Raw genomic sequence first — 14,694 nt, forward strand, 5'->3', positions numbered from 1 at the left:
ATCTTGGTCATCCTCTCTTAGGGATTATGGGGAAAACTTGTCGTGGTCCCCGACATCTCCAAAGTATTTCTTAATATGCGCATGTCTTTTGCTATCTATTAAGCTTCCTCTTGGTTTCCTCCTCCCTCCCCCACTTTTGTTTTCTTCATCTCTAGCTTCCTTGAGAACTGATCCATGGCAGTTGTTGTCGAGGATCGATTTCGCTCTTTTCTTACCAGTAGTGGCGTCCCACAGGGTTCTGTTCTTTCACCAACTCTCTTCCTTCTTTTTATCAACAATGATTTACCGCCACCTACAACTAATTCCTATCCATTCTATTAGCTGATAGATTCGCATTTCCTTTCATTCTTCCTCACATTTTCCCCCTTCCTCCTAACTCTCAAACTAGATCTGTTTCAAAGAACCGATATCATTACTTATCAACGCGGATCTGTGCATCTCAGAATGGGAGGCGCTAAACCCCGGTTAAGTCTTCAATAGTAATAAAACCTTTAATATTTACCAATTACACTTTGTAAATTAGACGATTCCATCAATTACATTTCAGGACGCCACGTCCTCCCAAATTTGAAATAAACATGTCATTCACCATTCTCCAATATGTCCTGAAATCACACATCCTTAGTATAACTAAAGCTGCCTCCCCGAAAGTTGGGAATGTTGCACAGCTGCCGCAGTTACTTTCAATTCTGAGTAGCTATTCAAGTATATAGATTCATTCGTCCTAACTTGGAGTACTGCTCTCATATTCAAAGTGGCTCTTTCTTCTGTCCAACTATTAGATAGGTGGAATCAAAGGCATTTCGTCTTATTAACCTCCTTAGTTTGACAATCTCTTCTCTCTTCGGTGCAATGTTGTTTCACTCTTTTTTACAGGTACTTTAACGGCAATGTTCGGTGGATTTGGCATCCTGTGTAAATTGCCAAGGCGTGGGTCTTATAACATAACACATATGTCTTGCACGCGCCCAAATGTTTCTCTATGGATGTCGGTCACACGAGAATAACCTGTTATAGTACATCCTTTCTTCCTCACACAGCCAAACTGTGGAGTGCTCTGTGACTTCCCTTCTGTGTTTCCATGCTCTTTACACCGTCCCCGAATTTCAAAGTGCCGGCTTCCTAAGCATTCTCGTGGTGTAGATTAATACAGTATAACCTTTTTTCTATATTAGTGGGCTAATTCCCGTAAAAAAAAAAAAAAAGTGCACTATTTCTCTTGCTTAATACCCGCGGCACATGAAGCGTTTATAAACAACATAACTGCTAACAATAAAGTGACGTGAAGATACTTAAGTCTGAAGTCGAAAACAAAGTGACGAAATTGCTGAAGTCTGAAGTCGAAAGGACGTCATTAGGACGTGAAGCCTATAAAAAAAGTGGTCGTCGTTAAGCCCCGCCACCATTGCAGCTCATTGGCTCGTATATAATGTTCGATTATTAATAAATCGCAAATAAATTCATATAAACTGTTAAGGATACCCAATTCTGGCTCACTTTAATGCTGAATTTAATGTCTGTAAAGATGGCTCTGCTTGAAACCATTACTTTCAAGATATGAGTGGAAAAATGTTTGAAATAAAGAATATTTACCGTGGAAGTCAAAAACAATTTCACCCTTTCGGAGATCATATTCACCACTTATAAAAAAACCGGTTTATTATCCGTTTTATAAGGAGAAGAATCAAGTGTAAACACCACATATTCACGTAAAGTGCCGTTGAAGACGAACGTTACGGTAGGAAGTGCACTTGGCGGAAGAGCCGCTCAGCTAATTATGACATCTCTATTATATGTGGCTACTGTTCTTAACATTTACCTCCATAAATACTCCATTAATTAAGAATTGTTATCAGAGAATGTCCAAACATCGCTTAACACACGAAATATGAAGCTGCCCTCTAAACATCGCCAGGACCTAACATGTTTTCCTCTAAACATCTCCAGAACGACCTAACAACATGGTGTCCTCTAAACATCTCCAGAACGACCTAACAACATGGTTCCTCTAAACATCTCCAGAACGACCTAACAACATGGTGTCCTCTAAACATCTCCAGAACGACCTAACAACATGGTGTCCTCTAAACATCTCCAGAACGACCTAACAACATGGTGTCCTCTAAACATCTCCAGAGCGACCTAACAACATGGAGCTACCCTTTAAACATCACCAGGACCTAACAACATGGAGCTACCCTTTAAACATTGCCAAGACGGGTAAGAAATTGATTACTTAAGTTCCTTGTGTATTTTCTGGGTGAGGACTTGAGAACACTGTCAAGGTCTTCCTCAACTCTCTTCTTTTAAAAGAATGTGTTGTTTCAGTTTCTGATTTAAATTTAATACCACGTACGGTTTGATTAATGTAAGTTCCGACCATTAGTTTAACAAATTTATTGACAAAGCTTGGAGTACAGTTTGCCTATTCTGAGTAATTCAGTCAGGTCTTGACACTGAGGGTGGTATCACTTCTCACTACTACGCAGAACAGAGGTTCGTACACAAAGAAATACATCATATTCATTAGCAGTATATATAGGTCAGTGGTTCACATACAGTACATTGGACGTCATATTCTAATTGAAGACTAATCAGTGTGGGCTAGCGAATTTGGGATAAACAGAAAGAATGTCCTCAAGCACCCCCGATTCAATGTAGTAATTGCAAAGTTCAAGATACAATAAGTCAGGTGGCCTGAAGTCCTTGACAGTGTCACATTCAATAATATAGTGTTCAAGTGTATGCTTTAAAGGTTTATCACAAAGTTTACATGCTGAGTGTTCCGGTATGGGTACAGCGTTACTAACCTGCCAGATGTGTCTGTATCCTGGGAAACAGGTGGCCCTCACCTCTGGCTGACACACTCCCTGTGAGGTTCAGAAAATAGTCTCTAGCCGTCCAGTGAGCTAACAAGTCAGGGAGCTAATAAGTCCTACATTAGACCCAAAACACATAAGTTTTTATATGGTTTAACACCCCACTCTACTCAAATACATCATATGTAGTTGTTAATAGTGAAGGGACGTACGAGTGAATTAATTATCCCATATGTAATTTGAACTCTGCAGGTTTTGAACTAATAAAAAACAATCGAGTCCTACGTGCAAGGGTCTCATTATCCCACAATCGCTCATTGGGCGGTTACACTAAGGTTATGTTCTTAGTTATGTTTTTAATAACACGTTTTCCCTCTGCTTCGAAGCCCTTTGGTGAGGTCAAGATTGGCAGGGAAGGAAGGGTCATTACTCAATAATTATGCATTTCCCAAAACTTTCCATATCACCACTGTATTCAACGTGAAAAACTGCATTAAGTCAATTTACACAGAAGACACAGGAGAGTTTACAGTCAGATTTTAAAGGAGTAACAGTGATAGTGTGTTTCACGTCAATGGTAGATTTACAACATTAATGAAAATAAGACATGTGTTCAAGAGCCAAATATACTTGTCACAGTAGCGGTAGTAACTTAATGACCTGTTTACATTTTTTTCTTAGACATTTGTGAGGCTTAGTTACTAAAGGCTATTAAAGGCTGTCGAGCTGATGTTACCGACTTACTGCTTACTATTGCAAACGTGCACTCTCTTGTTACATACTGAGCCAATATCAACTTGTTTGAATTTTAGACTAGAGTATATCTGCTACCTACACGAACGTGAACAAAACTCTGGAGTTAACAAAGTTACCCATGAAATTTATGCTTCGTTTTCTCTTATTGGTTTGATGGAGTAACAGAAGTAACTTTGTTTTATATTTATTTCGTACTAACTTTTACGAATTTAGATAACTATTCAGATTGTAATGTAAACAAGCGAGTTTTCTTTAACTTACAATACTATAAAGCAAAAATTTGAATTTTACCGTGTTTTAGTGAATACAGTATTTACTATCTACTATTGTTAGAGTAAAATTTGTGTATCACTTGAAGATTCGCCCCATAGATTCTTGTAGCATAGGTTGGATGTGAAGAAAAGTTTAAACTATCTAAGATCCTGACCTGAAAAACTACCTAAAGTAACCTTAAGTAATAAAAATTAAGAAAAGCTTAGTCGACCTTGCCAGGATTCGAACCTGGAATCTTCTGATCCGTAGTCAGACGCGTTATCCGTTGCGCCACAAGGCCATATGAATGTGAGAGAACTATAGCCTATAAAAGATAGATATTTTGATCATCTAAATTGTTATGTTTACATTGGTTTATCATTTCACTCCCTGAACCTCCATCCCACACCCACGCACCTTTCTATAGTGTGTTCTGGAGACAGGGAACAGTATGCCTGAACAGATAGGTAGGGAGGTACTACCGCCTGGGAAGATATTGGGAACATAATGTGTTGTCTAATGGTAGATCCTGCTGCTATATGGCATCACGAAAATATGTGACCAAGTCCCAGGTTGCTGACCTTTCTGCCTCATTTACACACAATTGCAGGGTCTCAATTGTTTCTCTTACTATTGACAACACAACATACATATATTGTTTCTCACTTTTGATTTTTTTTTAATTGTTGTATTTCTTTATTATTATTATTATTATTATTATTATTATTATTATTATTATTATCATTATTATTATTATTATTATTATTATTATTATTATTATTATTATTATTATTATTATTATTATTATTATTATTATTATTATTATTATTATTATTATTATTATTATTATCGTTATTATTATTATTATTAATTATTATTATTATCATTATGTATTATTATTTATTAGTATTATTATTACTTCATTAATTATTATTAATTATTATTATTATTATTATTAATTATTATTATTATTATTAGTATTGTTATAAATTTATTATTATTATTATTATTATTATTATTATTATTATTATTATTATTATCGTTATTATTATTATTATTATTATTATTATTATTATTATTATTATTATTATTATTGTTATTATTGTTATTATTGTTATTATTGTTGTTATTATTATTATTATTATTATTATTATTATTATTATTATTATTATTATTATTATTATTATTATTATTATTATTATCGTTATTATTATTATTATTATTATTATTATTATTATTATCATTATTATCGTTATTATTATTATTAGGAGATTATGGCGTATCTACGTAGAAGTTCACTCCACCACTCGACATTCCATGATTTATACTTGATAAATGATGATTTAATGAATTCATTAATTTCCAACATCCATTTAAGTTATTGGTTATACTTTGTCATAACCAATCAGTCATTACCTTGAGCAATAATAAGATAGGATCACAGATACGGGCAGATAATTGCACTTACATTTATTTGTCAAGCTTCCATACAATGATTTACAATTTGCATGGATATATGAATCACTCACGTTCACTCTGTAATAAAATTAATCTTCTAAAAGAGAATTTCATCTTGGGGACACATGTGATTACTCTACTATGGGTATGACCTAACAGAGCCTTAATTCTTCAAGTGATACATTTACTGCCAGCCTGGATTGCTTTTGTTGAAACCAGGCTTCATCACAAGAACTTCTTTCCACGACCATAACAACAAAAAGTACTCTTAGATTACCATACATAGTCTTGCGTCACTGACAGTCACTGTAGACGGTTGTCGCGGCAAGGAGAACTGGTAAGTGTGACTTGAATTAACCATTTAGGTACAATAGACCAGCCTGGATTGCTTTTGTCGCAACCAGGCTTCCACACGTGATATTTCCACGGGGATAACAAACCTAGGTTAACACACTTAGTCTCGTGTCGATCACGGTTCACAGGACGGAGTGGCTGTGGAAGACTCTGTGTGGTGTGGTGTCCCGCCCCCTTTCAGGAGGGAGAGGATGGAGACGACGTCTTAACTATGCCATGGTCCAGGGGATACTACTTAAAATGAAGTTTTTGGGTGTGAAGCGATGAACAGTACAACACTGTTTCACTGCCCACCCCCCCTAAAGGCTGGCTAACATACACTAATTGAAAATACATGTCCCAGTTATGCCTCGCCGGGTGTCTTATCTCTAGTAAAACAAACTTTGGAGTTGGTTGCGTGGGTAAGCCTAACGCAACCCATGACAGAGGGTAAAGTAAAGTAAATTCGTTGTAGGACAAGATGCCACATTTGACTGGACAAATTCACTAGAGCCCTTAATATGCTTTGAATTGCCAGCCCACCCACTACAACATCAAGTAACCGCAGATAAATAAACGAAGAGTTGGATGTAAGACTAAAATAAACTGCAGTAGGCCTTTTGTCCCAAGCGAGGAGTCGGTGCAGCGAAGAATGACGAAAATAATTCCGGGACTTAGAAACCTTCCATATCAAGATAGGTTAACGAGATTAAACTTGCATTCCCTAGAAAGACGAAAAGTGCGGGGAGATATGATAGAAGTATTTAAGTGGGTGAAAGGATCAATGAAGGGGATATAGATAAAGTTCTTATAATATCCGAGCAGGATAGGACTCGTAGCAACGGATTTAAGTTGGATAAGTTTAGGTTTAGGAGGGAGATAGGAAGGAACTGGTTCACAAATAGGGTGGTGGACGAGTGGAACAAGCTTAGCAACTTTGTAGTAAGTGCTGGAATGTTGGAAAGTTTCAAAAGGAGGCTAGATAGATTCATGGATGATAGAGAGTGGTTGCAACTCTCGACAGGAGCTGCCATGCACAGGCCAACCGGCCTATTGCAGACTCCTTATTTTTTTATGTTCTTATGTTCTATAAAAAAAAATATGGGGGGCTTACACCGCCCCCCCTCCCAAAAAAAAAGCTGGGTGGACTCGCTGTACTCGCCATGTTCCCCCACCCACAACTTCTTGTACCCCTGGTCCCCCCTTTTTTATATTCCTGGATCTGCCACTGAGTTACCTTTCTACCTCTATTTGAAACTTCACAACGTAATTGTGTTAATGTTGTTACATGATATTTTGTAACTTGTTCCCTTCATCTACAACTATGTTCACCTGTTTCCTTCCTGATAGCATTTGTTTTTTACCGACTGATGTGGTCAAGAAGTTTGGAAGCAATTCTAAATTATTGATGACTATAGTGTATATATGAACCAAGAATATGCACTTATTGACCTTAGTTATTGGAGCAACATCAACATCAGAATTTTGTTTGTGATTTCAACTAGAAGTATTGGTAGTAACAAGTATGACCTTTGTTTTAGGCACATATTCCAAGATGTTTTTGTTTTTGTTTTTTCAAGGGCAATTGCATACCTAGTACTTGCAACTATATCTTGCGCTAGTCAGGCCGCACCTCGATTATGCACTTCAGTTCCGGTGCCCTTATTATAGAATGGATATCAATTCACTAGAGTCGGTGCAGCGAAGAATGACGAAAATGATTCCGGGACTTAGAAACCTTCTATATCAGGATAAGTTAAAGAAACTTAACTTGCATTCCCTAGAAAGACGAAGAGTGCGGGGAGATATGATAGAAGTATTTAAGTGGGTGAAAGGAATCAATAAAGGAGATATGGATAAAGTTCTTATAATATCCGAGCAGGATAGGACTCGTAGCAACGGATTAAGTTGGATAAGTTTAGGTTTAGGAGGGAGATAGGAAGAAACTGGTTCACATATAGGGTGGTGGACGAGTGGAACAAGCTTAGCAACTTTATAGTAAGTGCTGGAACGCTGGAAAGTTTCAAAAGGAGGCTGGATAGATTCATGGATGATAGAGAGTGGTAGTAACTCTCGACAGGAGCTGCCATGCACAGGCCAACCGGCCTATTGCAGACTCCTTATTTTTTTATGTTCTTATGTTCTTATATCGACCACCATCTGCACATATCCTTTGTTTAAGTTCAGGTGACCCAGATTATTTTTTTTTATTGGGCACCTCAGCGTACATGATCTACGTGACCTCCACTGTAAATTTTAATCTGTATGTTCACTGTATGTTCCTTCACCTTTCTCTAATGAAAGCTTTTGTTAAACCACCAATGTATGTATTAAGTCATCTATGTCCAATGTATATTTTCAGCCTTCGGGCTGCAGAACTTTTTCAATAAACCGTAGGAAAGGTTTTTTTCCATGTACAGATAAACAAACGAATACTGATGATCCCTCTCTGACAATACGAAAAGTTCCGTATCTCATAAACCCAGATACTTTTTTTTTTAAATATTATTGGGGCCACCTGAAGACTCGCCCCCCACCCCCCAGCTTATTCAAATGGCGTAATCGACGACTAATACAGGAATATTTGCCAAGATAAATGTATTTCGTACTTTGAATAATTAATAAATATTTCTAAACTAAACAATTTTATTTAGATTTTTGTGCTTAACCTTATGGATCACCCTGTATATTGGTATTTAAAGGAATATAAACATAAGGTATTAAAATATTCGGTTATTATTGCGCAATATGACTCCGTTAACCAGTGAGAAGGTCAGGGGATCGGTAGAGGGTAGTAGACTTGACCTTCACGCGGCCTCACCTGCCCAGCGCCACAGGTAAATAATTAACACCTTACCTGACCACTCCCTAGGGTTTCTTAACACGCGGTAATGCGGTAATAGCATAAAATTTGTATGGTTGTGTTTGTGGGTGAAGGTGTGTTTGTGTCTGTCTGTCTGTCTGTGTGTTTTGTGTCATTATTCTCCGGCCTACCAGACTGTACTGAACAAAAACTAATCACATAATCAACATATATTACAAGAACTCGCGAGAACAATTCACGTTCAGTACACATGTATGTATTGTGCATCCCGCGCCCTTGTGTACACCTCGGACTTTTTTCCTTATCCCCTCCCTAAACCCGACCACCTCCCTGATCCCCCACCCTCTACCTCCCCTCTCCTCTTTCTCCTCCTCTCCCTCTCCTTCCCCCTTTCTCCTCCTCTCCCTCTCCTTCCCCCTTTCTCCTCCTCCTCTCCTCTTCCCACTTTCTCCTCCCTCCTCCCTCTCCTCCCTCCTCTCTCCTTCCCCTCCTCCCTCTCTCCTTCCTTTCTCCTCCCTCTCCTCCTCCTCTCCCTCTCCCCCATGCCTCCCTATTTTCAGATTTGCCCCAAGCATAGCCCGGGTTAAGTTAAGAACATAAGAATGGTGGAAACTGCAGTGGACCTAGTGACCCATGCTAGAGAGAGAAGTTTACACCCAACCCCTATCGCTCTTATATCCATCCAGCCTATATTTGAAGCTACCCAGCGTATTCGAGTTAATGATGATGTTTGGTAACTTGGTCCACCCATCCACTACTGTTCCCAAACCAGTGTAGTGTAGTGTAGTGTAGTGTAGAAGCATTTCAACTCCCAACAGGGAAGCAGAGGGACTCATGCTGGCTTTCTTACATTCAGATGGGGGAGATAGGATACGGACAAAAACCCCCACCGGACAAAATCCCCTAGGGCAACATCCACACCCCTATCGGACAAAAACCCCACATAGTAACAAATAAAACAGAATTGTTTAGAGTTTTCAATAATTTTCTTACCATTACTGTCCTCACTTTTTGAGACCCCAGGGGGACCCGTGACCTCACAATCTCTGGTCTCTCAGGTCTGTTTAATGACGTGTGGTACCATGAGGCGAACTGTATAAAAACCTTGTTCACTTGTGCACTAATTCTTCCTTAAGCAGTCTTTGAATACAGTCGAGCTAGATAGCTCGTTTATTTTTATGCAAATTTCATTTAACGTTAGGTTAGGTTAGGTTCCAGTAGAGATGGGGTTTTGTCCGGTAGAGGTGGAGTTTTTGTCCTAGGGGTTTTTGTCCGGTGGTGTTTTTGTCCGGTGGAGCTTTGTCCTGGGGTTTTTGTCCTAGGATTTTTGCTCGGTGGGGTTTTTGTCATGGACCCGGGGGAGAGTACCCGAGCAACCAGTGGTTGTGCTAGCCAGTTACAAGCAGTGAAGTGAGCAAAACCTTTGAAGCTTCTTGGGGACGAATTTATTCACTTGACCTGATCACCCAAGTTTACAGTGTTACCAACTAGACGCCACCACCACCCGGGTCAGGCTTGCCAGCTCTCAGAAAAAAAAAATTGGTATTTTTGTGTGAAATATTCTAAGTACTTGAGTTCTTTGTCTTTAAGCTTAACTGTGGGGTTCTGATTTAACTTGTTTACGTTTTCTGTGTATGTGTGTGTGTGTGTGTGTGTGTGTGTGTGTGTATTCATGTCTCTCGTCTGTGAGGCAACATGTCGGGAATAAAATCCTTTACGTCAGTGTGTATGTCTGCGGGCGTGGGCGTATGTGAGCTCTTGTATGCGACCAGTTTGTACGTGTGTGACTGCATGATTTCACAAAGTTTACACCCACCTTCCTCTCCCCCACACCCATTTCCCTCCCCACACCCACTCTCCCCTCCCCACACCCACACACGGACAACCACATAAATTCCCTAGTTTTCTCCCCCTTTCATACGTCATAATTGATACGACTAAATTTAGACTTGGACCACAATTTTCCAACATTCATAAATTATATTTCTGTAACTTAAAATGTTGGGTGATTCTTACCTGGTTCTCAGTGCTGCTAATGTGCTCACTTCACTTAATCAAGGTAGCCTTCTCAGGGACTACGGTTCATATTTTCGAGTAATTTACGGGTTGTTATATAACCCGTCATATTGTAAAGAAAAGCAGTTGGTAGTTTTCTCTTTACGAGTATATTATTAAAAGTTAAAATAATTGATTACACAAGTTACCTGTACGCTTACATAAGGGTTGACGTAAGGGAAAATTCTCGAGTTATTTTAGCTAAGTCGTAAGTGAAGCCGCTGATTATATATTGAGTCCATGTCGAGGTTATTTAAGTCCAAGCCCACAAAAAATAGTGACTCTCGAGCCGGACTAGTACAGAATTGAATCCCCCATTCCTAAGAGATGACTAGCACTAGGAAGAGACATCAACTACTAGGAGAGGGTGACCAAGAAGCAGTCAAGGCAAGGAAAAAACGCCAACATAACAACAAAGAGCACCAGCCAGCCTAGCCTTCACCACCACTCAGTGAACACTGTATCCCGTTACCCCTTAAGGACAAAGACAACCATAACTGCGATTTTAACAAGAACTACAGTTTAATCTTAAGGCACATCTGCGTACAGGAGTTTGCTGTCAGGAGATATAGGAAGCTGGATCAACAGGTTGGTGGTGGTGGTGGTGGTGCCAGCTGATCAGGAACTTGTACTCAACGAACCCACTAACTGAAGGCCACCCCCCTCCCCACCCTAACTATAACCACTGGAAACTATCTCACGAACTCCTGTATTGTTTTGCTGTCCCCTATATTATGTTCTTAATATATCACCACGTTTTAATGCTCCAAATTTCACATATTATTGTTGTTGTTAAGTAAGTTTGTGAAGGTAGGGTAGAGTCTCCGTGTAAAATGTTGTCATTTCTAAAACGTTATGAAGTCAACCAGCGCTTTCTTCCGTCTCCAATTGTGAATTTTATCAAAGGAACCTTTGAGAATATGGACACATTTAATAAGAACATAAGAAAATAAGGAGTCTGCAATAGGCCGGTTGACCTATTCATGGCAGCTCCTGTTGAGAGTTACAACCACTCTCTATCGTCCATGAATCTATCTAGCCTCCCTTTAAAACTTTCCAGTGTCCCAGCACTTACTGCAAAGTTGCTAAGCTTGTTTCACCTGTCTGTCACCCTATTTGTGAACCAGTTCCTTCCTATCTCCCTCCTAAACCTAAACTTATCCAACTTAAATCCGTTGCTACGAGTCCTACCCTGCTCGGATATTATAAGAACTTTATCTAGATCTCCTTTATTGATTCCTTTCACCCCTAAATACTTCTATCATATCTCCCGCACCTTTCGTCTTCTAGGAAGCAAGTTTAGTTTCTTTTAATCCATCTTGATATGGAAGGTTTCTAAGTCCCAGAATCATTTTTCATTCTTTACTGCACCGACTCCAGTGAATTGATACCATTCTATAATTAGGGCACCAGAACTGAACAGCATAATCGAGGTGCGGCCTGACTAGCGCCTGATATATGCAATAAGACCTCTGCACTCTTGTTACTTACACTTCATATAAAACCTAATACTCTGTTTGCCTTATTTCGAACATTAACGCACTGTTTTCTAGGCCGTAGGTCCGTGCTTACAAGTACCCGTAAGTCTCTTTCACAAGTCGACTTCTCTAGGTTGATGTTGTTAAAGCTGTATACATTGACAGTATTTGTTCTTCCAATATTAAGTACGCTGCACTTGCTGATGTTGAATTCCATTTGCCCTTCTTCTGACCACTCCTGCAGTTTAAATCCTCCTGTAGTGTATGTTTATGTCGTCCTGCCTCGTCCATAGTAATAGAGATATGATCCTCTTTTATTGTGTTTTACTTATTTATCTTACTTTCTAATTACTGAAGATAGAGTTACCTAGCAGACGCGCTGAAAGACCTTAGTTGTTGAAAGGCAGTAAATAATACCTTGCAACATCTACATCAATGTTATGCAATGTTTTTTTGTTAAACGCAACTTTTTAATTGATAATTTAATAAAAGAGAATGTTAGTTAACCCCGTTGGAAGGAAAATTATAAAAGAAGCTATTGTTTATTTTGAGAAATAAGTATTAGTAATTGCTGTTGTCTATAATAATGTGTAGTAGTAGATTTATGTTGTACCTTGTCTAAATTAGTATTGTTGCAGTTGTTGGTGTTCCTTGCCTGCATTACATTCATTGGCTATTCACTTCAGAGTTGTTGGTTTGTTATTATTTTATAATTATTTTTTTTCGGGGATTAGCCCACCCGGGCACTGGTCACTGACCCACATCAGGGCTTGGAGGGCGAAAATATAATAATAATAATAATAATAATAATAATAATAATAATAATAATAATAATAATAATAATAATAATAATAATAATAATAATTAATAAAATAAATACAAATTATAATAATAAATAAACACAAAATTTAAAAAAAATAAATCAAGGGTGAGAAACGACAGTACATATGTTGTGTTGTCAATAGTAAGAGAAACAATTGAAACCCTGCAATTGTGTGTAAATGAGGCAGAAAGGTCAGCAACCTGAGACTTGGTCACATATTTTTTCATGCCATATGGCAGCAGGGTCTACCATTAGATAACATATTATGCTTCCAATATCTTCCCAGGCGGTAGTACCTCCCTGTTTGGTAGCTGTCTACTACCTACTACACCACAGGCCAACCGGCCTATTGCAGAGTCCTTATTTTCTTATGTTCTTATGTTCTTATGTTCAGAGTTTGTTTTAAAATCTGCTGTGTATATTACCTGATAGTGGTTTAGTCTTACAGTAGTAACACTGCATTAACTCTTCACATTAATCGTCAAGTCGGTACTGAGACATGTACAGTAATACCAGTGCATATGTATAACGTTCATAAGAGGGTCTAGATAACGACTATGATAGCACATTCTCTCAGTGTTGGTTTCCTTAACTTGGAAGATGACCATGAATAATCATGAATCGTTCAGCTGAGGAAGATGCCTCTCAGCGTCAGAACATTGTTGTTAATAGAGAAATTGAAAGTGGATTCGATTTACAGCTCTCTGTTGGCTGGATAAAAATTAATAAAGTTTCAACTGCACGCTTAGTGGAGGGATATAGGAGCCACTTTCAACACCACAGACACATGAAACTCTCGCAGTGTGTCTGGTACATTGAGTATATTCAATCATCAGAAATATGAATTAACACACACACACACACACACACACACACACACACCAATATCATACATATCCAAGTTAACATGGTAAATACACATCCGTATGTTTACTTTGTTTAAACCTCTTAAGGTGCTCTAGACAGGTGTTGAATCACTCAAACTTGACATTCACACCGCCACGCTACACTTCTGGTTCAACACCCTAATGCTACACGGCGGGTGTGGTTAGATTAGTGTTAGGGTTGTTTAATGGCCACGTGAAATAAGCTGGTGGTGCTAATGGTGATAATTTTGTATTTGATGAGAATATTAATGATAGCTTCACCGTTTTTACTACACCTGGTCCTAAGTGTTAGCATCCCTGTTTCATTATCTTAGTAAAGCTGCTCGCCTTTTCTTTAATTATGTCTTCTCTCCCACAATCACCCTGTCTACCCACCCTGGCTCTACACCGTGATGTAGCCTCCTATTGTCGAAGTATTAATATTTCTCGTAACACTTACTATATTTACAGTACCTGCTTTTATTGTACCACCAAATCCGTTTTATCGGAAATTATCATGTAAATAAATAAGTAAATACCATTGCAATACACATAATTGCCAACTAGACATAATCCTGAAAGCTCTGTCTTCTTGTTCAACTTTATTACTGCACAACCCAGGTTGTACTGCTCCCCCATTATACTTATGTTTTTAAATTCCACTCTAATTTATATGTATATGTGTGTGTGTATGTATGTGTATATATATGTGTGTGTGTGTATGTATAGGTATGTGTATATTTATGTATAAATAAATAAATAAATAAATAAATAAAAGAATCAAAATAATAAATAATAAAATAAATAAATATTGAAGTGATAACCGTGGTAACATTATGAGATGTACTTATTACTACCATACTATTGTACTATTCCAGATGATACTAAATGTTACATAATACTTCCTTGAGATAAATGTCTTTAAAGTACAATTCACTTCTAGACTTAAAAATTATTCTTGTTCTATGCTTGCGTCTCATTTGACTCATCCCTCCTCCACCAGCCTCCCCCTCCACACCCACCTCTAGTC

The 14,694-nt window shown here is 38.2% G+C and overlaps 1 non-coding gene across 1 annotated transcript; it reads right to left on the reverse strand.

Moving 5' to 3' along the window:
- Positions 1–4,055: 4,055 nt before the first annotated feature.
- Trnar-acg lies at positions 4,056–4,128 on the reverse strand. The gene has a single exon. It is a non-coding gene; the product is annotated as a tRNA-Arg (tRNA).
- Between the last annotated feature and the right edge of the window lie 10,566 nt (positions 4,129–14,694).

The sequence above is a fragment of the Homarus americanus genome, unplaced genomic scaffold (assembly GCF_018991925.1).
Source record: "Homarus americanus isolate GMGI-L3 unplaced genomic scaffold, GMGI_Hamer_2.0 scaffold54443, whole genome shotgun sequence".
Taxonomy (NCBI): Eukaryota; Metazoa; Arthropoda; class Malacostraca; order Decapoda; family Nephropidae; genus Homarus; species Homarus americanus.